The 24,134-nt window shown below is 46.0% G+C and overlaps 1 pseudogene across 1 annotated transcript; it reads left to right on the forward strand.

Moving 5' to 3' along the window:
• Positions 1-11,084: 11,084 nt before the first annotated feature.
• Positions 11,085-23,911, forward strand: LOC308627567 (uncharacterized protein C2orf78-like; annotated as a pseudogene). Its single transcript has 9 exons — positions 11,085-11,220; positions 11,495-11,560; positions 12,860-12,899; positions 14,584-14,639; positions 15,146-15,266; positions 17,461-17,753; positions 18,192-18,360; positions 19,324-20,069; positions 21,348-23,911. The product of its transcript is annotated as an uncharacterized protein C2orf78-like (transcript).
• Positions 23,912-24,134: the final 223 nt, after the last annotated feature.

Raw genomic sequence — 24,134 nt, forward strand, 5'->3', positions numbered from 1 at the left:
CCTTACAAATATACAATTCTACCACTGCAAAACAACTCAGTAGAATATGAATTTCATAAATAAGAGTTCAGTGATGAGATGATAAAACAACAAAATGAGATAAAAGAAGATATTATAGAACTAAGAAAATAAATTGAGGACCAAATAACTTAATTACAGAATTAATTAATTAATTAATTTAAAAATAGCAAAGAGAATTGACACCACTGAAAATCAAATTATATACATAGAGGAAAAGTTTAAGATATTCAGTAATTTAGATGAAAATAATTGGAATTAGAATCTAACAGAAATCAAAGACAAAGATGAATCAGTATAGTTAACGTCTCTGAAATAGAGAGCTGAACATGTGACCAAAAGATGCATTCAAAGATATAAGGGATTCTTGGTAAAGTAATTTAATTTAAGGATTTTAATATAAAGTTGTAAGGACTGGGTAAATATGACTTCTGAAACCCCACTAAGACAACAGTAAAGGGATTTTAGAAGGGTGTAAATCCAGAAGGCTAAAGAAAATGAAAAAGGAAATAACAACACCAGAAATTGGGAAGCAGAAAACCAGGACAATTTAGCATACCTGAGAAAGCTGAATGCTAAGCCAGAAGTGGGGAAAGGAAAGCTGAGATGCAAGCTGATTTGCACTATAAAACTCTCAAAAGAGTTAAAAACTGATTTGCACTATAAAACTCTCAAAAGAGACTGGCTACCATGTGAGTGCTGGTTATTTTGTGTTCTGTGTACTTTTACTATGTTCTGTGTACTTTTCTATGGCTTCAGGGAATGATGTGAGTGGGAGGGATGGAAAGGGTATAGGGAACTCACCAAGGTACTGTAGAGTCGTTGTCCAATTATTTCTCTTTCCTGAGATTCTGTTAAATAGTCTTGTTTCATTCCACATACGTAAGGGGTTACCCCATTCCTATGGAAGGACAGTCTCCAGCTTCATATTATTCCACCAAGTACATCAAGTAGTGAAGCTAAAAACAGGATTACTTCAAAGTTTGTCTAAAAAGTAGATCCTTAGATTTCCTCCCCCAGACCTCACAACTCTAGTAAGAGACTGGAGATTTATTCTTAGAAGAGGGTAAAATAGAGGATCTCTGGATTGGGGCACCAGGCATAGATGAGGTTGGAGGTACCATGTGGAAAGTGGGGATTAAGTGAATGTGTGTTCTGAGGTCCTCAGCTTCCTTCTTCCACTTGGCTCCTAAATACTAGCAGCCAGGCTTACGCATGTCAGACAAGCACATTAGAAGATTCTCCTCTGTGGTAGCAGAGTCCAAAAGGAGAGACCTAAAGATATAGTCATCAGGGAGTTCCCAGCAGATAATATACTTCTTGGATCTAACTACATTGAATTTCAAAGTTGACAAAGTCCACCACATGTTCAGTGCTCCCAATCACATATTTATTGTGCCAGTCTTAGAAGTTGGACCCCAAAAAAGCAAGGATTACCAGATTTAGAGGCCGGAACAAATAAACAGGTGGGGAAAAAAAACAATAATAGGAAAAAAATCAACTTGAAGGAAACAGAAATTATGCAGAGAGAAAAAAACTTCAAAAAGGTAACATTTATTATTCATATTTGAGCATCTGAGTGCCACTGTTATAGGAGCTAGGGACACAGCAGTGAACAAAGCACACTAACATCCTTGCCCTCATTGAGAGATGAGAGAATATTGCATTCATGAACCCAAAAGCAGGATGCTATATTTAAAAAGGAACATTTAGAGAACACGTAGTGCTGATATTAAAATGAAAAATTTAATAGAAAAGTTAGGAAATTTTTTTGGAAGAATTTTTCACCAAGCAAAATAAAACAACAAATTGATGGAAAATAGAGAAATGATAAGAAGATTAAAGGAGCAGCCAAGGAGGTCCAATATTTGAATATTAGGAGTTCCAGAAGGAAAAAACAGAGAAAATGAAGAGGGAAGAAATCATCAGTGAACTGTTACAAAAAACATTTCTCAGAATGAAAGAAGCTGGGTTTCTAGACTGAAAGGAAAGTGTGCAGCAAAATGCATGAAAAGAAACATAGCAAGTTATCACTGTGAAATGTTATAACCCTGATACCAAAGAGAAAACCCTGCAAGCTTCCAGAGAAGAGGGGGGATATCATATATAAAGGAATTAAAATACCTTTCAATTTCTTAACAGCAACACTAGAAACTATAAAATAAGGGAAGAATGCTTTCAGAATTCTTAAATCTATATCTAGTCAAACTATCAAGTATGAGAGTAGAGTAAGAACCTTTCAGGCATTTGCTTTCCATGCATCTGTTTTAGGAAGCTACAAGAGGATATAGAACACCAAAACCCTGGCATACACTTAGAAAGAGAAAGACATAAGATATAGGAAAAAGAATCCCTAGGATAATGATGAAGGGAGATTCCAGGATAACACCTGTGTATCTGGGATAGATGGCAACCAGACCAGACTGGAATAGGTCAGAAAGATTTGAGAAAATTTTCTTCAAAATGTTCATAATTCTTCTGATGAAAATGATAGAATACTTGATGTGCGTCAACATTTTGAAAGGAGTTTTGAGCACTTAGTTTGGAGTTGAATTATTGATAAGTATCTAGAAAACTAAGAAATGAAAAGACAAGTAATGCCAAGGCAAACAATAAAAATGTGCAGGAGGGACTTCCCTGGCGGTCCAGTGGTTAGGACTCCGAGCTTCCACTGCAGGGGACACAGGTTCAATCATCCCTGGTCGGGGAACTAAGATCCTGCAAGCTGCATGGCGCAGCCAAAATAAAAAAAAAAAAAAGAAAAGAAAAAAAAATGTTCAGGAACAAAAAAACATTAGTTGCTAAATGGCTCAGGTGTAACTAATGTTATATATGCATAATAATGTAATCACTGACTAGCCAAAATTATGATATAATTACTTTGGAATAATGGGAGGGAAGGTTAGTCTGTTGGAAGTATGAGGGAAGAAAAGAGAGATAAACTTCCTCTTTCATAGTTAATAGCAAATACCTAAAGCTGAAGTCATAATAACTTAAACATTGATTATTAAGCTAACCAAAATAATGAAACAATTATATTAGAAAGATAGAGAATACAAGAAGTACAGGTGTATGTAGTGGGGACAGGCTGGTGATGAAAGGAAGCTAAATCCTCATCTTCCATAGTGGTAAATCAACAGATAATATCTGAATTGGAAAACCAAGAAATATCAATATTAGAATGTTACTAGAAATATGAGTAGAGGGCTTCCTTGGTGGCGCAGTGGTGGAGAGTCCGCCTGCCGATGCAGGGGACGCAGGTTCGTGCCCCGGTCCGGGAGGATCCCACATGCCGCGGAGCGGCTGGGCCCGTGAGCCATGGCCGCTGAGCCTGCGCGTCCGGAGCCTGTGCTCCGCAATGGGAGAGGCCACAACAGTGAGAGGCCCGTGTACCGCAAAAAAAAAAAAAGAAATATGAGTAGAAATACTAAATGGATTCACTAAAAGAATTGAAATGGTGTGCTTCTGGGGGACAGAAAATGGGAAAGAAAGGGAATGGAAGACTGAAATTTTTCATTGTAAACCTTGAGAGACTATTTACCTCTTTATGTGTATATTTAACTTAAATTTTAATTTTTTAATTAAAAATAAGATATAATAAAATTTTCTGAATCAAGTGAAAAATCTACAGATTTTGAGAGTATATTGTTATTGTGTTCTATGAAAATTTGGCCAGTTGTATCCTAGTAAACTTACTAAACTTATCCCTAGATAAAGAGCTCTTCAAGGGCTTCCCTGGTGGCGCAGTGGTTGAGAGTCCGCCTGCTGATGCAGGGGACACGTGTTCATGCCCCGGTCTGGGAAGATCCCACATGCCGCGGAGCAGCTGGGCTGGTGAGCCATGGCCGCTGAGCCTGCGTGTCCGGAGCCTGTGCTCCGCAACGGGAAGAGTTCTTCAAGCGTCCAGAGACAAAAAGCTAATCATTTACATGAGAGTAAAAATTAAGCTTATCCCCAAGCTCTTCACTACATTGCATACCAGAGGAACACAATCTGTATTTTCAGAAAAAGAAAGTGGAACACACGAATATTATTAATAATGAAGGTATCATTCAAATATAAAAGCAATAATGGGAAGACATTCTCAAACATGAAAGGAATCAAGAATGTGGCACCTATGAGTCCTTCTTGGGGGGGAAAAATAAAACTTCTTGACAATGAAGGCAGCCAAGAATTCGATCAAAATAAAGAATTTAATGATAGAGAAGCCACGGTAGTCATAAAACAAATGGGATATTTATGTTAAAACAGAAACAAAAAAACAAATAAAACATCTCTGCTGAGACAGTAACAGTTAACTCTGGAAGGTGAAAGTATGGATGATGATTATTTTTTTCTTTGTACTTTTCTGTATTTTAAATTTTCCTCCAATTTTTTTTTTTTTTTTTTTTTTTTGCAGTACGCGGGCCTCTCACTGCTGTGGCCTCTCCCGTTGCGGAGCACAGGCTCCGGACGCGCAGGCTCAGCGGCCATGGCTCACAGGCCCAGCCGCTCCGCGGCATGTGGGATCCTCCCGGACCGGGGCACGAACCTGCGTCCCCCGCATCGGCAGGCAGACTCTCAACCACTGCGCCACCAGGGAAGCCCTCCAATTTAAAAAGTATTAAAAACAAGAAAAACATGTACTACCTTGGAGATTAAGCCTAAGGACCTAAAGTGAGGAGGATTCAGGGTCATGTTATTTCTAAAGATACAGTCCAGTGAATGAAGACATTTCTGTACAGTAAGTCCCCTTCATATGAACCTTCAAGTTTCGAACTTTCAAAGATGTGAACGTGCATTCCATCAACGTCAGGCGTGAGTGAAGTTGCAGCTTGCCCTCTGTCTCCTGTTGCTGATGATCCTTCACCTCCACCACCACCTCCTCTCCCTCCTCCAGTCAGTAACTTCTTGCCTGTTCACTCGATGCCAGCCCCTGTACACCAGCTGTTGTACTGCACTACTATACTTTTCAAGGTACTGTACTGTAAGATTTTAAAAGTTTTCTTTGTTTTTTGTGTTTGTTTTTTATGTATTATTTGTGTGAAAAGTATTATAAACCTGTTACAGTACAGTACTATATAGCCAATTGTGTTAGTTGGGTACCTAGGCTAACTTTGTTGGACTTGAACAAATTGGACTTATGAATTTGTCATCTTCCTAAAAATGACAAATCTCTATGCTCTTGGAATGGAACTCATCCGCATGTAGGGGATTTACTGCATTTGACTTTGCTTTTGCTTTTGGGAAGTGGCGTTCCTGGTTTAGTAGGCATAGATGCCTGCTGGGGAGTATTGCAGCTGGGGAGAGTCTTTACTCTTGCTAAATTAAAACACTTTCTGCAGTGGACATGGCTAATGGCTTTTGTTGGATTGTTTCTTTCTTTCTTACCCGATTGCAAAAACAAACCTAACTGAACTCCAGACCTTTCTCTTCTGTGTTAATTTTGTTGTAATTTTAAAGATATATTTATAAATTCTTTGAATCATTTCCTCTGAAGAAAACTCCCCTTGAGCATGAGCTGGACTTAGGAACTTGCTTGTAGTGAATAGAGTGTGGTAGAAGTGATGGGATGTCACTGCCAAAATTAGGTTATAAGAAGACTGCAGCTTCTGTCTTTGGTGCCCACTCATGCTCTCTTGCTGTCTCTTGAATCACTTACTCTGGGGAAGTCAGCTGCTGCGTTATGACACAGCTCTAGGAAAAGGAAAGCTAGCTGCCATGTCATGAGGACATTCAGGTAGGCTATGGAGAAGCCATATGGTTAGGAACTGAGGACTGCCAGCAACCATGTGAATGAGCTTGGAAGCAGGTATTCTGAGACCTGTTAACAGCCATGTTGAAAGCAGGTTCTTCTCCAGTAGAGCCTTGAGATGACTGCAGTCCCGACCAACAGCTTGGCTGCAACCTCATGAGAGAACCTGAGTCAGAACCACCAAGCTAAACCACTCCCCAATTCCAGAAACTGTGAGATAACAAACGTTTGTTATTTGAAGCCTCGGAGTTTGAGGTAATTTGTTATACAATTATAGATGACCAATAAAATCCTGAATCTCTAGGCTTTGAATCAAGAGGTTTCTTAGAAACAATGAAGTTGAAAGACATCTGGGGAGGAGGAGGGGTGTTCAAATAGGATATAGTTCCTTTCCTTTCAACCTCAGTTTGCTCCCCACATATCCTTTAAGTAGGGAACATCAGTGGCTGCATGTGGGATGCATCCTGCCTCAGCTGGATGCCTTTGCTGAGACCTTGGACAAACCACTAGTTCAATCCAAAACATAAGGACAAGGGACAGTCATCCTATGGTCTTACTAAACTTCAAGGGGTTTTGTTGCTTAAATATTGTCAACAAATAGTCCTAATTTTTCTTTCTTGTGCTCCGAGAGAGAGAGAGAGAGAGAGAGAGAGAGAGGCCTGGGTTAGAAAAAATTCCTGAGAAGAAAAATTACCTCTTGGCCCATGGTGTCCATTGTTATAGTACCGAACGATAAACACTGAGATAAGCTGCCTAGGTCCCCCTTGAAGGAAGGACTCGTTACTTAGCAATAGGGAGTGTAGTACACAGACAGCCTCTAGCTGTCACCAACTTCAGGATCTATCTCATCTGTACAGAAGCACATTGGCTGAGGTCATGCCCTCGCTGGGGCAGCCTGCATCCTGTGACTGAATGAAGAAGAGGTGTAAAGGCTCGGCCATTCTGACAGGCAATACTTGCTTCAGAACTCTGCTGGATTGGCCAAGGCTTTGTAGAACTTACATCTCAGTTTTTCCTCCACCCAATCTTGCTTCCTCCCCTTCCTTACTCAGGTGTTGATCCCTTATAAACATCTTGCTCCCTAAATTCTGTCTCATCATCACTTCTAGAGAATCCAGTCTTCAACACACAGTAACATGGTTTTCCCTGTGGTTTGCCTTGCCTGATAAAGCAAACATTCTCATTCTTGGAGTGATCATTCTTTCAATTGTAGAATAAAACTCCCTGGATGTTTTTTTTTTTTTCTCCGAAAGCACACCTGTTGCACTGGCCTCTGCATGTATAAAAACTGTGATGAATGGTATCTAATAACATTTGTGCCTCTTATAACTCCTGACTGAGAATGTACCAAAAAATGTATATCCATTCAATTAGAGTCTTTCCAGCCTCACATTCCTGTAAGCATTGATTTCTTGTCTGTCTTTCTCACAAGGCCAACAGTTCTCAACCCTGGGGAGCATATTTTAAAATGTTGATGTACCCTAGAAGTTCTTATTTAAATAGTCTGGCATAGGATGAGCGTTTTTTTGAAGTTCCTTGGGTGATTCTAATGTACCAATGTTGAAAACCATTGTACTAGACACTCCTTTCAATTTACCAGTTTGTGGCCCTATAGTGCTGCTCTATAAATATTTGATAAAGAGATAGTTATTTGGTTTATCAGTGTGCAAAGGAATTTTCCAGCTCCCTAGGAATAAATGGAAGCAGTGATGAAAGTGGGTCCAGCACCTGAAACTGCTGCTTGAAACTCTGATTCTCATTCTCCAGGGGCTACAGGTCATGTTCATAGTGGAAGGAGAGGGTTCCAGCTAATGGAGGCAACATCTGCCCAACACCATAGATATGTTCGCAGGACCAAATAAATCAAATGGCAGCCCACTAGTTTTGTGCTGTTGCAGTCAGGCCTAATATGTTGACATTTGAGCATTCAGGGTTGGGTGATTCTGGAGAACTAAATGACATATCAGTTAGAAAGTACTTAGCTGACTGTCTTCCTCTAATAAGGACCCTTGTAATTACATCGAGTCCACCAGGCCACCAGGATAATCTAGGATAATCCACCCATCTCAAGATCCTTAACTTAATCACATGCCTGAGCCCCACGTACTAATGCAAAACTCCCCCTTCCCCTTCCCCAGGCCTCTCTGGGTGCTGGGTCTCTGGGTCCTGTGGGCTCAGAGGCTCATCTTCCATGTTCTGCTCCACCTGCCCTGTGTCCAGTTAAGGGCATTGCCTCCGCTGCCCCCAAGTCCCCAGCTCTCAGGATAATTAAGACCATGTAAGTTAGCAATGTTCAAACACAATTTTCTGTTTCCACATTTTGCTACTCCGAGTGCAGGAGCAATCTAAGGCCTGACTCCAGGCTTTTGTTTTCCCTGTTTGTAAACAAATCAGTTTTCTTTGTGGTCCTGACAAGTCATTGGTTTGCAACACCTTCACGTGACAGAGTCAGGCAGGACCTCTGTAGGTTCAGATCACAATTTTACTGGAAGCAAAACCTGCGAAGTCTTCTTAAATAATGTATCACAAAGTCTTCCACTCTGTGAACACAGGATATCTTTCCATTTATTTGTGTCTTCTGTATTTTGGTTTAGCAATATTTTGTAGTTTGTGGGAGATGGGCTATCTCTGCAGATGGCAATATGGGGACAGAGGTACCATTGCTGGACACCAGGAGGTATCCATGGACAGAAGGAGGATGTGGAACTAAATGGAAGAGTATTTTCCATACTATGTGGGACGTGAGGCCTTAAGCAAAGTAAAAAGGAACAATGAATCTCCAGATATCATGGAAGAAACTGGTCTGATTAATTTGACTGATTAAATTGTGCTTAATTTGTGATATAACAGTTTTGTTTTCAAATCACAATCAACTTGAACATAATCTTACTGCTTTTCCCCACCTAAAAATGTATCATAAATTAGGTATCTTTTCTTTCTTTGTATACATTTTTTGTAAGACTGAATTTTGGTCCTATTTGATAATGATTTATCATGTGATTAGCAGACACAGAGAACAGACTTGTGGTTGCCAAGGGGTAGGGGGGTAAAGGAGGGATGGACTGGGAGCTTGGGATTAGCAGATGCAAACTATTATACATAGGATGGAGAAACAAGGTCCTACTGTATAGCACAGGGAACTATATTCAATATCGTGTGATAAACCATAAAGGAAAAGAATATGAAAAAGAATATATATATATATGTGTATATATATATATATATATATATATATATATATATATATATATGAACCACTTTTCCATACAGTAGAAATTAACACCACATTGTAAATCAACTATACTTCAACAAAATTAAAAAAAAAATTTTTTTTAAACATCAAAAAGAAATCACGTGATTAGATGACTCTTACAGATTCAATGTTTTAGCAATGGGAATAAAGACTCGGGGAGATGGTCTGTGAGGGGCCAGGTTAATTCTAAATGGTTGGATTAAATTGTATTGCATCTAGAAAGTAATCACCCGGTGTCTGCTTTTTGCTGGATTCTTGGTCATTGTAAAGACAGAGCCCAGCGCTCCTGTATTATCTAATTAAGAAAAACTGAAAAAGACGCATCTCTAGCTGAAAACTGTGATCCGTGTTCTGTGAGGCTAAATTTCAAGTGTAAAAACAAAAGACAGTGGAAATAATTTATCTCAAGATAAGAACAAGTTTATACAGCATGCAACCCGTGAGCTGGGCTTTCAGTTTTCGTGGAGCCAAGCACGCTCATCTCTGGGCTGAAAGGAGGGCATGTGGATGTCGCTGGAAGAGTGAAAACAACATAGGCTGTTTTTTTGTTTTTTACCTTTTGGCCCCGCTACGCGGCATGGGGGATCTTAGTTCCCTGACCAGGGATCGAACCCACGACTCCTGCATTGTGAGCGTGGACTCTTAACCACTGGACCGCCAGGGAAGTCCCCTGTTTATTAATCCTGTAGATGTAACTTGTAGGGAATAGGAGGACCCTGATGACCGCACTAATGGGCAAATGCACAGTATGTCCACGAGGTGGCGCGAGGATGATATTCTGTGACCTGTGGAAAGATGTGCGGTATTTGCCTGCAGTGCTCCCAGCAGCTGTGCTGATGAGCATCTTGCGTGGCGGGGATGGCTGGGTGCTGAGACCAGGATGAAGACAGTCATGGTTTGGGGGAAAGTTAACAGCACGGAGCTGAAGTCTTGGAGCAATGACGGGGTAGGCCCGGCAGCTATTGCGTCCCTGCAGTGAATCCATGTATGGCCCTAAGCAAGATGCCGAAAGAGCACAGTCCCCAGCAGAGAGGTCCAGCAAGGCAGCAGTGTAACCAAGGAGACCAGGGAGAGGTTCTCCTAATAAGGAAGAAGAATGTAGGGCCAAGCGACACAGGGGGGACTGTTCCAGTCCCAGTGCACCAAGCCCGCAATCCCAGAGAGGCTGTGGGTCTTTAAGTGGTGCTTTCCCAACAGTCACTACAGGTGCATCTTACGCAGGCTTGGGCATCATCGTTAGTGTGAAAAGCACGCGGAGAGTCCACATGCTTCTGGTCAGCTCATAGATGCTGAGCACGGAAGGCAGCACCTAGGACAACTGGGTCACCTTCTGCCAGTTCTGGGTCATCACTCCTTAGAAGCCGGCCCAACACACATAAGTTTAGTGCATTTGGCAGCATTATCGCGGGAGCCCTAGAAATCCTGAAATCCTTGAGCTATGCACCCTGGGGACAGTGACAAATAAGAACTCAAGGTGCCTGGTGCTCATCCCCCTTGCCACAGCTCTCTGGCGCAGCCATGTTGGAGAGCATTGCTACTCACCCCCATCTCCCCTCCAGAGTGGACTAGTCCACCTCCAGACTGCTACCCGAGCAAGGATAGCCACCTCTCTCAATGAATACACACATGTGACAAAGAAAAGGAAGACTGGAGGTAAAAATAACATATGGCTACTAAGGGTTATTTTTATTTTTATTTTTAAAAAATACTTATTTATTTATTTGGTTGTGCCGGTTCTTAGTTGCGGCAGGCAGGCTCCTTAGTTGCAGCTCGCAGGCTCCTTAGTTGTGGCATTTGAACTCTTAGTTGCGACATGCATGTGGGATCCAGTTACCTGACCAGGGATCAAACCCGGGTCCCCCTGCATTGGGAGCCCAGAGTCTTAACCACTGTGCTACCAGGGAAGTCCCATGGGTTACTTTTAAGTGGCAATATGTCAGTGTTCTCATATCTTCTGAATTTGAGTGTCTTCATGGCAGAGGATTCTCAAGAACAGTAGAATGCACTGCCTACAATTAAATCTCTCCCACTAAGAAAAGTCTTTTAAACAAGTGTGAGATCCCATGCCACTGATGGCCGATGTCGTTGCACCATCATTGCATCGTGGAGACTGAAATGGTCTTGGAAGAGATCAGGAAGACAGTGGCATTCGAGATGAGCTTCGGAACGGGCAGGAGGGGCGATGGGGACCACGCCACTGAATCACAGCCTGCAGGTCAGGACCACTCGTAGGCTGATTCATTCGCATTGCTTTAGGTCACCTTGAGCAACAAAGCCAAACCAAGGGCTCTGTTTCTCATTTCTTTCATGTTCCTCTCCTTTGACTTCCTTCAATTCACCAAGAAGAATGGCCCAGCAGCACCTTGGTCCATCCTTGTTATCCAACCATATCCACGACCCCTCACCCTGGGTCCACATCTAGCAAAGCCCCCTGAGTAAGTTCTGAGAGGTGCCACCAATGTCCCGTTGGTCACTGTGGGTTCTCTTAGACCCCCCCAACTCAACACAGGACCTGTTAAAGGATCTTCCCAGTGACAGAGCAGAGGAAGGTCAAGGTAAGCTCGCCTCTCTTTGATAGAAATGCTGCTTTCTTGGTTTCTTTCCTTTTCAGTCAAATTTGAAAGCTGACCAGGTACATTAGGGATGATATATACCATTTCCATGGCGGGCGGGGAAGGGGAGTATTGAGTGAGAGTCTTTTACCGACTGATAACTGATCCAAGAGGGCATTTACAAATGACGGCATCAGTCATAAACTACACGGCGGGGGAAGTTTCGCTTGGCAGTAGTATCCCTCCTTGGATGAAGAACTTTGGCATCGCCGACCAAACTGGACTCGAGAGACACACCTTTCAGGAAAGCTTGTGCCTTTTCCAAAGGTGTCCTCTACCCTTGTTTTGGGGACCTTTGACCTGACCACAGCTTTCCATCTGGTTTCCTAAAGTCACCAAGAGAACAGAACGGAGAGCTGTGTGAACAGGTCCTCATCGTGTTTTCTTTGCAATTGCAGGTGGTGTCAGGAACAAGGGAAAGTGGGACGTAGTCTGGAATCACTCACTTTCTGAGGAAAAAAAACATGCTGGCTTTCGTGGGCAGAGCTGGCCTCAACCAGGTTCCAGCTGGGATTGGCCAGGAGATGAGTCCACAGGGATGGGTCAGAATACAGGCCAGAGACACGGAATTCCCCAGGTCTCTTCCGCCTGGGGCCAGGAAGGACAAGTTTCTAGTTTTCACCTGTTTCTGGAAGTTGCCTGACAACCAGTCCTTGTCCACACACTGTTGGCCAAGTGTTGCCTGGCTCAGAAACACTTTTAAACTGAAGAGCCTTCACACTGCGTGGCCAGGGCAGCTGTAGGACATTCTAGTTGCAAAGGAGATGAGACAGGCATGGACCACAGTGGAGTTCAGGAAAGAGATGGGGGCTGATCCCAGAGTCGAGGTGGTCCTTCCTACTCTTCTCTATGACCGAGAGTCATCAATTTGAGAGTTTCTTCAAAATTGTCTTGGAATTCTCAGGCCCAAATTCTGTGTCCTCCCACTTGTGGGGGCAGGAAACTCGGACGTAGGTGACCACTGCAAGGGCACTGCCTGTATCTTCCTCATCAATTCTCACCCCAGTGGTCAGCCCTAGACAACCCGTCTTAGGCCCCATAAATGTCTAATGTACATCCCCCCACCCCAGACTGGGATCCAGTTCAGGAGTGGAGACGGTCCCTCCTCAGCTTGTCCAGGCCTGCTGGGTCCACACCAAGCCAGGGGCCTGCCCAGGTTCTAATTCAGATCAGGAATGAGACGGGTGGGCTCCTGAAGCATCCCTCCCTCACCCCTGACCCTGCTGTTCTGATTACATCTAGGACAGGTGTGCCCGGCCTTGCTCTTCATCTCTGCTGACAGGTGGGTCCCCTGCTGGGAATCCTCTAGGACCTGGGTGTTGACCTTACTGTCTGTGTCCCCAGGGCCTCACTTAGGGCCTGGCACGTGTATGTGAGGCCAGGAAGAACTTACAAATGCATGGTCAGATCAGGCCATCTAACTACTCCAAAGCAAGGAGCAACAAGGGGAGGGGAGCTTATGTCTTCCTCATCTTCTGATCTCTAGTATTGCACTGTCCCATGGTGGCCACGAGTCAGAGGTGTCTGCTCATATTTAAATTAATGAAAGCAAATCAAACGAAACATTCAGTCCCCCATCACACTAGCCCCGTTTCAAGGGCCCAATCAATAGAGAACATTTCCATCCTCACAGAACATTCTTTTGGGCAGCTGCCCACCACTGGATCTGTTCCTTGAAGTCATTTAACCCAAAGCATGTGCATCACGGTTGGATTTGCAGGCTAATCAGACTGGAGGCTAGAGCTAGAAGGATCTGGTGGAAACGGGGAAGTGACGAGTTGAAGGCGAATCCTCTCGGTGAAGGTTTGCAACTGTGATCAATGTCTTGGTGAAGGGCTCTGGCTCCAGGGAGCCCAGGGGAGGCTGAGAACCCAGAGGAAGGAGCCAGATGATGCTGAGTGAGCCAGCATGGCCTCCACTGGAAGGGGAGGCACGGGTGAGCCACTTTCTCTAATAACTTTATTGCTTATGTTTGTGTCTCTAAAGAATGGCGTGTGGAGAGCATACACGACTCAAGTGAGGACAAAGACTCTCCAGGTAGGGACAAATGCTCAGGTAGGATCCAATGGGCGAGGGTCCCCAGCAGCAATCAGGATACACATGCCCCTGTGGAGACTGAGGAAGAGGGATATGAAATAAGAAAGAAGAAGGAAATATGTGTGAGGGCTTGTTTTGCTCTTTGCATGTATTAATGACATAAGAGTGGGAGATACTAAGCCTATGGCGTTCAAATGTATTTTGCTATTTAAGATTATCTTTCCCATAAGAATTGGTCTTTTCTGCCTTTGCCAAAGTAAAGCCTTTGCTTGCATTTGGTTGGCATCTCTTGGGAGTAAAGCACAAGCGTTATTGGTTTGGGGTTTGGGGGTTGAGCTGGGATGAGGCCATCTGGTGGGACACGACTCCCTCACGAACACTTGAACCTGGACACAGTTCTCCGTGTGCGATCCCGGTGCTAGGTGAGAAGCAGACGCTCTCCCTCTGCACATTCAGGTCTTGTGGCGGCACCTTCATGTCCTGTCCTCAGGTTTACTCCTGGTTTAAGGGCGCTCCCGGGGGTGGGGAGGTTAGACATGATGTCCTCCCAGCTTCCTGTACGGGTTCCTGGGTCCTCCTGGAGAGGTGAGGGGGAAGCACACCCTGGAGCACATTTCTCGCCTCCACTGCTCACCCACAACCCAAATACTGGGACCAGGAATGAGGCCTATGTTCAGCTGCCCCCGGAGCCCCTCCATGGCTGGCAGGAATTCTTGAGGATGCTGTGAAGGGTTGTCGGGCTGGCCCCACACACTTGTCCTCATAGCCCTGCTGACCTGGTCCTCTGGGACTGACCTGCCCCAGGACAGAGCGTCTGGAAGGCAGGGCCAGGGAGTCACTTCTCCTCTCAGAACCCACTGCTGCAGCCAGGCAGCACTGCCCCTGCTCCCCCATACCCCAGCCATGCCCACTCTGTGCCCTTCCCCCAGGCTGGCCCAGGTCCCCTCCTCCCCAGTCCTTCCAGGACTCCGGGACAGTCTAGCAGGTACTGTTTACTCATGTGGGCATATATCCTCCTGCTGGAGAACCCTTGTTGCATCACTTGCAGACCAAGAGAATTTGGACAAGTTACTTTACCTCTAAGCTTGTGTTCATCTTCAGAGCATGTATGGGGTTGCTATAAGGTTCAAATGTCTCCCAAGAACCTAAGGTCACCCCAGGACAGGACAGTCACTCACTACGTGGATCTGGTTGTCAGTCTCTCCCACAGAGCCCAGCACAACCACGGGATCATGGTAGGGGTTCCCAGGATAGGATACGGTGGTGGAATACCCATGATTATTCCTTCCACGTTCCCATGTTGGAGAACAGTGATGGATGGAGGTTGACAAAGAGACAGGAAATGGGCTTTTACTCAAGAGAGAAAACAGGCAGGGAAGTTAAGTCCTGAAGGGAGGGGGAGAGATGGAAAGCAATTTATGCAGTGACATGGGGACAGTGACTGCCTTTTTGGAGAAACAGGATGACACAGGCATTCATCTCTGGCCACAGTTATAGAGTTTGAGGGCTGGGAAATGATGTTGGAGATCAGAGACCCACCCCCACATTGCCGAAGTGACACGATGGAGGACCTAGGCGAGAACGTAGAGATGGGGACAGAAAAGGTTCAAAGGTCAGGCTTTATCCCACCAGGCACAGCAGGACCCTGAGTCCTCACCTAGACCCTGACCCTCCCCACCCTCCCCTTTCCTTTTCCAAGGTCACCCCACCGCCATTCTGGCAATTCTCCATGCAGAGCATTACTTGGTGGATTTTGAAGACTCCTAAAGAGAGAGCGACAATCTACATGTGATTTTTTTTTTTTTTTTTTTTTTTTACCGGGTGATCAAATGTTTATTTTAATTCTTACAAAATACTATAGAAATGAACCCAAACTAAACAGATATGTACATGTGCATATCTACATGTGATTTATTCCTCTTTCTGCCTCTTTAAATTCTCTTTCTCTTATTCATGAGCTCCTCTTTGTAGCTCTTCCCCATCCCCTCCTTCCCCCTTTTTATGATTCTCATCCAGAAGGACCTGGTCTTGTCCAGGCACTTGAGGTCCTGGGATAGGCTGTAAAATCTACACGATCTCCCTGCAGCCTTCCTCCCCCACTTTCTTAGCATTGCGCTGGCTCCTGACACCCCCAGCTCCACCCATCTGCATCACTGAATCCTGTTAAGTAACAATGAATACCCTCCCAACCTCCTCCCCCAACCCCACCACATCCCACCCCCTCACCAGGTAGGAGGCGGGGCTGAGGGTCAGGAGGGATGGATCCACCCTCCTGGAGGGGCCCCTGGGAAGTCTGGCTCTGCCCTGGACCCCCCATCACCCCCATCACCCCCACCACCTCCACAGCACAGGGAGATCACCTCGGTGCTCTGTGATCACCTAGAGGGGTGGGATAGGGACGGTGGGAGGGAGACGAAGAGGGAGGGGATATGGGGATGTATGTATATGTATAGCTGATTCACTTTGTTATACAGCAGAAACTAACACACCACTGTAAAGCAAAAGGCTTAGCCAAAAGGCTGAGATGAAATAGACAAAATAAACTTTAAGCTAAAATTACTGTCAAGTATCAATTTTACTAATATAGTAATTCCAAAGGACCAAGGAGCAGGGCAGTGGCTTTATTGAGAACCCGGGATTTCCGAGTGTCCACCATGCCCAGTCACTTTTAAGTCATCACCACAGCCCTATAATTCAGAGATTTAGGTGAAGTGACTTGCCCAGGATCACACAGCTAAGTGAGAGTCTTCTGGGACCCACAGTAACTTTGGCAAAGGCATCTCTTGCTATACTTAATCACTGCCACCATCTGACACTCACAGTCTTTCTTTTTATACTATTCTGTTTCCTTGGGTCAACGAATCCGACCTCTGAATTAAGGTTAAATAGAAACTAGTGGCAGATCAAAAGCCCAAATCGCTTCAAGATATTCTTTTAATTCCCCCAAGTAAAGCCTTTAGTCACAAAAATATAGAACAATATAGAAAATTACAAATCAAGTGACCTTAGTGTTCACAGGCAAGCACTTAACACATTTTAATGTACCATGATCGTATTAAAATAGAAATAACTAAGAAACATTTTCTACGGAGAAGCTGCCCCTGCAGCAGGCAGCGGGAAGGGACAGGAAGGCTGCGTGGCGCCCAGGCCCCCGATGGCCTAGGTCTCACCCCACAGTGCACTGTTGATGCGACGGAGCACTGCTTCTTTCTCTGAGTCTAGGTCTTCGTCGGTGACCCGGAAACCCAGCTGAGGGGGTGAGGGCAGCCTCAGAGTCTCCCCTCGCCTGTGCGGCAGCAGAGGAAACCTGCGTTTTCGGGGCCTGGGACTGTCAGGTGTGGGAGAGCAGCCCCTCCAGGGCCGTTTCTGCCCTCTTATTGCCTCTACATCTTTGTCAGCCTGGCTTTTTCTCTGGGAAACCACCGGAGTTGCAGAGGGTGATGGAGGGCCCTCCTCGCTCCCATTCTTTGAGGACTTCTGGGGCAGCCCTTGCAGTATGGTGGGACACCTCATTCTCTTCATGGGCAGGAAAACTTGGGTGGAGATATATAAGCTCGTGATGGCGTTTCTTTTGGGGCAAGAGATCATACAAGTGTGGAGTGTCCTGTTGCAGCTGTCTTCTGCCCTCTTGGCGTGGAGGTTTCTCTGCAGAGGTCCAGGGCTGGGCACGAAGAAAGAGACCCCCAGGGGCCTAAATGCAGGTCGTGCATCCCCGGTGCCATCGGGGCCACTTCTCTGGTTGTCGTTCCCCCCTATGACTGTGGGGACTTCCTCCTGCTGGCCATCCCTTTCCCGCTCTCTCCCAGGGCCCTCAACACCGACTGCTCTGTGCTGCAGTTCGGGACACAGCTGGGTGTCGTGGGCGGCACTGGCTGCCCCCGCGCCACACTGACAGAGACTGTGACCACTGCGGACACTGAGCTGGGGGACATCATGGAGGTGAGAGCACCCATCACCGCCTTCTTCCGATGGCCTCGCCTGCAGGTGGAGATACGGACCCCCAGAAATGCCAGCTGTCCTGCCAAGAAGCTCATCACTCTCAAGGCAAACACCTCCAACCGTCAGACCCCGGGAGATTCAGAAGCGCAAGACGGTCCAGGTGTGCATCCTCACCTGTGTGCCCCAGGGCCTGACGTGTACTCTGCGCATGTGCCACCCCTCCCTAAACTATTGCGTCCCGCAAACGCAAGCCCATTGTTCGCTCACAGGTTGCAGAGCTATAAATACCGGCAACAGCCCAAACGGTGCGCACTTCGCTTTTGGCCGAGTTGGCAGCTGAAGGAGAGTGCTCGGAGCCCAGCTCTCTAGCCAAGGACCGATCTCACCCAAGTTCTCTACGGGCAGTTACTTAGGTAGGCCCTGCCCCGGGCACTGGGGGACCAGCACCTGCCAGGAGGGCTCGGCTGCCCCCAGCCCGCTCCCCGCGCCCACCGACTTCCCGTGGCCGGCCCGGGTCACCCAGCTGTCTATGGCCGGCTATCCACTCGCAGGCCAGCCCACAAGTGTCCAGTGACTCTGCATCTGCGCTTTGCCACAGAGTCTCTGAGACCCCATTCTACCATCCCGCAGGCCCTGCGCTCCTTTCTGGGGGTCCGTATCTCCACCTGCAGGCGAGGCCATCGGAAGAAGGCGGTGATGGGTGCTCTCACCTCCATGATGTCCCCCAGCTCAGTGTCCGCAGTGGTCACAGTCCCTGTCAGTGTGGCGTGGGGGCAGCCAGTGCTGCCCACGACACCCAGCTGTGTCCCGAACTGCAGCACAGAGCAGACGGTGTTGAGGGCCCTAGGAGAGAGCGGGAAAGGGATGGCCAAGCAGGAGGAAGTCCCCATTATTATTGGTGGTGGTGCTATAACCACTTTACAGATGAGCAATCTGAAGGAATCAGATCGCTTTTTTCTTTCCAAAAGCACTTCAGAAATTCACTTTCGGGTAATCATTTTGAGGTAGGATGAGAAACCAGGCTTGAAGAGGGTAAAAATGACTCTTTAAATTTACCACTTGGACTGAGCTATATGTGAACTCTAGGTAAGAGCGTGGGAACTGCACAAGCAAAGTGAGACACTGAAGATCACAATGGTAATTAATAGCCGTACTGTTTTCTAACGGACAAAGAAAATGCCTATATTATAAGTTCTATTTCTCCTGCTTTCTGGCAGTGTCATGCTCAGAGCAGCGTCCTGGCAAGGAAGTCAGGATACTTAGGTTCTGAAACCTGGTAAGGATACTAACATAATGAGAGAACTTGAACAAGTCAACCTGACCTCTCTGAGCCTCCGTTTCCTTCCTCATGAAACGAGACTGTGAAAATAGAAGTTCTCTAAGGCCCTCCTAGTTCTAAAATGCTTCCAGTCTAGGAAACAGCATAGAAGTCAATACTAGTGCAGGCTGAAGGGAAAGATAGGGCAGGGAGAAGGTTGCTTCCATCCTAGAGAACAATGTCTGAACCATACCACTTGGGTCTTCTGCCCATCTGTGCCCAAGATGGGAGCACAGGCAGTTAATACAGAAGAGTGTAAAACTGCTCAGTCCTTACAACTATCATAATGTCTGATTTTTGGATTCTCAGTAAGTATTGACAGTAGAGGTGTCCTGAAAGCAAGAACCATCCTCAAACATAGTGAGAATTTATCAATCTCCCTGATTTTTTCATCACCCCCTTGTTCTTACAGAAATTGCCCAAATCCATCTGTACTTGGAACTCTGAATTCTCTGCAGCACTCTCTTCCTGTAGTGAGCAATGCAGCTTCCCTAACAACAAGTGTCTGCAACTTCTCCAGAGTCTCTGCTCCTGCCGTCAGTTCGGCATCAGCTACGGCCACCTCTTCCCAGACACACATGGGTAGTGCCTACCTTCACCAACATTCTAGCACAACTATGTTATCTGGAGTTACTGACCAGAGCCAGATCTCCACTTCAGCTGCTTCCTATCCAGGTGTTTTTGAGTGGGGCATCACAGGAAGCACTGAAAAGAATTCTTCTTCACTCGGAGACTTTACTCTGGCACTCACTGACCAGCACACAGCTGCTTCCTCCATGTTTATGGCAGCCCAGTATGATAAAACTGCAGACACCAATAACATGGCCCCTCTATATCCATCACTTTCTGCCAGCCTTGCTCAGGGAACACCATCTCAGATTCCAAATCAGGGACATAGCCTGTCACTTCCCTACCAGGAAGGAAGCCAGGTATCTTACTATAACCACGGCACACTGGGGTCTTTACTGTATGGAGAACTTGGTTCCCGCCTGCAATCCTATGGCTCTGTGTCATACACAGGAAGTAGAGCCTCTGTGCCACGAGAAATGGTAATGGTACTAAAGGAGATTCAGCCCACCAATATCTTACCACCAGCTTCCACCTCTGGAATCTACTACCCTGTGTCTGCTCACCGCATCACAGAAACAAGTTTTCAAGGTGAGTACAAACAGCAAGAAAGTTGAACAATGAGGTCAGCATTCAAAAATGGGGTCAAATCTACAGCTGGGAAGTGGTGTATAGACAGGTAGAATTTAGATCCTGAGCCCTTAATAACCACTACCTTCGCTCAGGGCTCTCTGTTTTTAGATTCTACATAAGAGCACCTAGGGCTTCCCTGGTGGTGCGGTGGTTAAGAATCCGCCTGCCAATGCAGGGGACACGGGTTCGAGCCCTGGGCTGGGAAGATACCACATGCTGTGGAGCAATTAAGCCCATGTCCCACAACTACTGAGCCTGCATTCTAGAGTCCGTGAGCCACAACTACTGAAGCCCACGTGCCTAGAGCCCATGCTGCACATCAAGAGAAGCCACCACAATGAGAAGCCTGCACACTGCAACCAAGAGTACCCCCCACAAGCCGCAACTAGATAAAGCTCGTGCACAGCAACGAAGACCCATTGCAGCCAAAAAAATACATACATAGAATAAATAAGTTCATAAAATAAATAAATGAGTATAAATTTTTAAAAAGGAACACCTAATGCAGGTGGGAAGGTGGGAGGGACACTGTAAAGGTCATCTATGCTACATGTACAAGAACCCCAAGAGCATACCAATAGGTACCACAATTTTCACTGCTGTAGCCGATCATTCCCCCTGTACTACCACACTGTATCTCTCCCTTCCCTAATCTACTGCTAGAGTCTCTTTGGAAGGTGTTTCAGAACTCTTGTTATGATAGTGCCTGTTTAACTGTCCTCACTTCCTTAATACATACCAGGATTTAAGACGTTAGGGTACGAGATCCTGTCCAGAGCAAGCAGGCTAAGACTCTGTCTTTGTTCATCTATTTCATCAGGAAGGGCTCTACTCCCTCTCCTAGTTCATGGTGTGAAGTGTTCTTAGCCTCTCAGGAAAGTGGGGAGAATTGCACGGAATCTATATGAGAATGCTAGGCTTTGTAAAACATTTCATTTTTGAAAAATAAGACTCATTTTTTAATTGACTTATAACAATCCTATGAAATACAAAGAAAACCAAGAATCAGTGACAGGAAATGATCACCAGTAAGAATTACAACAGTCACCACTTATCTCGTAGCATAGAACACTGTCCATGATCCTTAAGAAGAGTTAGTAGAAATGCCTTGCCCATCTTGCCCCTAAACACCAACACAGCAATCATGTACCTTGAAAGGTACATGATTGCTGTGTTGGTGTTTAGGGGGAGCATCTCACTTATCAGAGACTGACTTCTACCTTGACTCCTTTGTAGGGATGGAGACTTCCCTGGTGATGAAAACTTCCCTGGGATGGCAACCTCCAATCCAGACGTTTTGTGTGACACAAACTCAAGAACTCACCGAGTCCCGCAGGAGCAGAAGTATTCAGATAATTGAGAGAAATCCACCACCTGAACTTGGGGACATTTCAGGGACAGCTCCAGTCCAGAGTGCCAGTAGTCTTCTGGCCCTGCCTCCAGCTCCAAGGCAGGGACAAATAGAGAGTAAGAACTTGGAGGATATTACAACCAAGCTTTCAAAGCCTCTGGATGCCTACCAGATCCCAAGAGAAAACCAAGAGCTTCCACTACTCCCTTCAGAAATCCCTGATATTCACCAGCTCCCGGGCTGCACTGACCCCGTCAGCCAAGAGGAGCAGCCTGGTTCTGAAAATGCTCATCTGGGAAAGGACAGCCTGAATCTTGAGGACCTAGGGACACTTGAAAATGGGATGGAATCTAGCAGTGGTTTTGCAGACACTACTACACTGGCGGAGCATATTCACCTTCCCCAGCTCTTTATTTCATTGAAAGATCTTCATCAATCCAAAGATCCCAACGTGATCAAAGCCAAAGACACCAGGGTCATTAAAGTGAATCAGGTGCAGGAAAAGCCAAGTGTCATAAAGGTTCCCTCTGATCAACCCAGGAAGAACAAACATAAAGCCTCTGAGCCTATCAGTGGTGCTCCCAAGGCGAAGATCCAGCCCAAGAATCCACAGTGCCTGTTAGGGGGAGAAGTGGTTCTATGCAGTGCTGCAGTCAGTGACAGGGCTCCTGTGAACACGGCCAAGCATTCTAAAGGCAACCCTCAGAAAGCTGCATCCAGAAAGATCAGCAAAACTAAGAGCCACGGGCAGGAAAAGACCACAAGGACCAGAGGAAGAAAGAAGACTGAAGAGAAGAAGCAGTCAGGGAACAAAGTCAAGGCAGAAGAGAAGCCAATAATTCCCAAGACGAAGCGAAAGGAACACCAAACTGAGCTTATCCACGAGAGCATTAAAAAGCCTCAAACCTCCCTAGGCATGTGCAAGATGGAGTCTGTGAAGGTATTTCATGCACTGGGGAAGAAGAATGATAAGAAAACTGGGCTCTCTTCCTGTCGGGTCTTGGGAAATTCAAGCAACCCTAAAGACCCCCAGCCACCCCCAGCTATCCAGCCATGGCGGTGTACCCCACGTGAGGGTAAGAGTCCTGAGAAAACTCAAGTTGAAGCCCAGAAACCAGACAGCAGTGCTGAAAAACAGTGTCCATCTCCATCCCAGTATGAGCTGCCTCCACCTGAGAAGGTCAAGTTGGTACCTCTGCCTTTTTCTGCCTGGGACAAGCCTCAAGCTTGACCTGCTCCTCAGAGGCCACAGTCTCTGGCCTCACATCGGCCTGCTGTGGCGGACCGTGCCCAGCCTGCTTCTTCTAACTCAGCTCAACCTGCTGCAGCCAGTTCATCCCAGCCAGCTCCTGCCTCTTTGCCAGGTCCTGCCAAACCAGCTCAGCCAACTGTGACCAACCCAACCCAACCGGGTTGGACCGCCCATATCCATCCTTGTGTCCCTCAGTCTGCTGCTCCTAGGCCTGCACCCTACAAAACTTCATCTTTCGCTTTTCTCCAGCGGGAGCCTGTTCCCCCTGCTGTGACTAAGCGCCAGTTCCCACCCAAGCTCCAAACCCCATTTCTACTCCAAGACTTCAGCAAGCAACGAAGACCATGGAGGGAACCCAACGTTTCTGAGCCAGTCATGTCAAAGCCCATCGAACAAGAGCAGAGACCAGAGCGGGAGGCCATGAAGAGGCGGGCTCAACAAGAACGTGAGATTGCCGCCAAATACACCTCTTTGGGGAAACTGCAAGTTTTCATTGAGAGGCAAAAGGAAATGGAAATTGCTGACTACTACGGATATTTATAGTAAGAGCTGCTAGGATTGTTCGTGCCACCTTGGGTACCAGGTATAAATTTCTCTCTTTATTTTGATATATTTTAAGACAATAAAACTGAATAAATGAATGTCATCGAATTAATAGATGAGTAATAAACCTTTTGAATTTTGAGATGCTGTTAACTGTGGCGTGCTTTAATTTTTTTTGTTTTGTTTTGTTTTTGATGGGGTTGGAATCAAAGTCTGCATGAGAAAGGAAGGACTGAAAGTCGGATGGGAGAATGAAGGAAAGGGGAGGAAAGGGGTAAAAACTGAGCAAAGAGGAAGGAACGTGGCCCAGGGCTAGGAAGGCCAGAAGAGATTTATGGATTTATGAAAGGAAGCAGGAGTGAGGATGAAATGGCAGAAGTAAAAAGCAGGGTCAGAGGTCAGGGTTGAAAGAACAAAATGTGAGTAGAGTTGAAGATGACAGAATGTGAGTCTAGGTTGACTAGGAGAAATAGAAAAAGTCTCTTGGGGAGGTTGGCCTTAAGTCTCACAACCACCACACAGGTATTTAAGAAAACAAGAGCTTCAGGACACATCTCTGAAAGGTTTGAGTTGCCTTATGCAGGTGTGATTATAGTGGGGGTATAGGGAAATCTACCAGAGAGGTGGCTAGGGCTCAGAGTTATCCTAGGGGATAGGGCCTGGTATGTAAATCACCATGTACTCAACACTTAAGCACCAGGGCAGCTAATGCACTATTCAGTTAATCCTGGCAACGACAGGCAAGGCCAGTATTCCTGTGCCACTTCACTTAGAGACGTGCAGCAAAGGGCTGAGGTCACATCGCATGTGGAGGTACAAGGCCTCAATTTGAGGCCCAAATGCCTCTGAAGTCCTCAGTATTTGCAAGTGCCTGCAG

This window comes from Mesoplodon bidens (genome assembly GCF_964165515.1).
Source record: "Mesoplodon bidens genome assembly, chromosome: 14".
NCBI lineage: Eukaryota > Metazoa > Chordata > Mammalia > Artiodactyla > Ziphiidae > Mesoplodon > Mesoplodon bidens.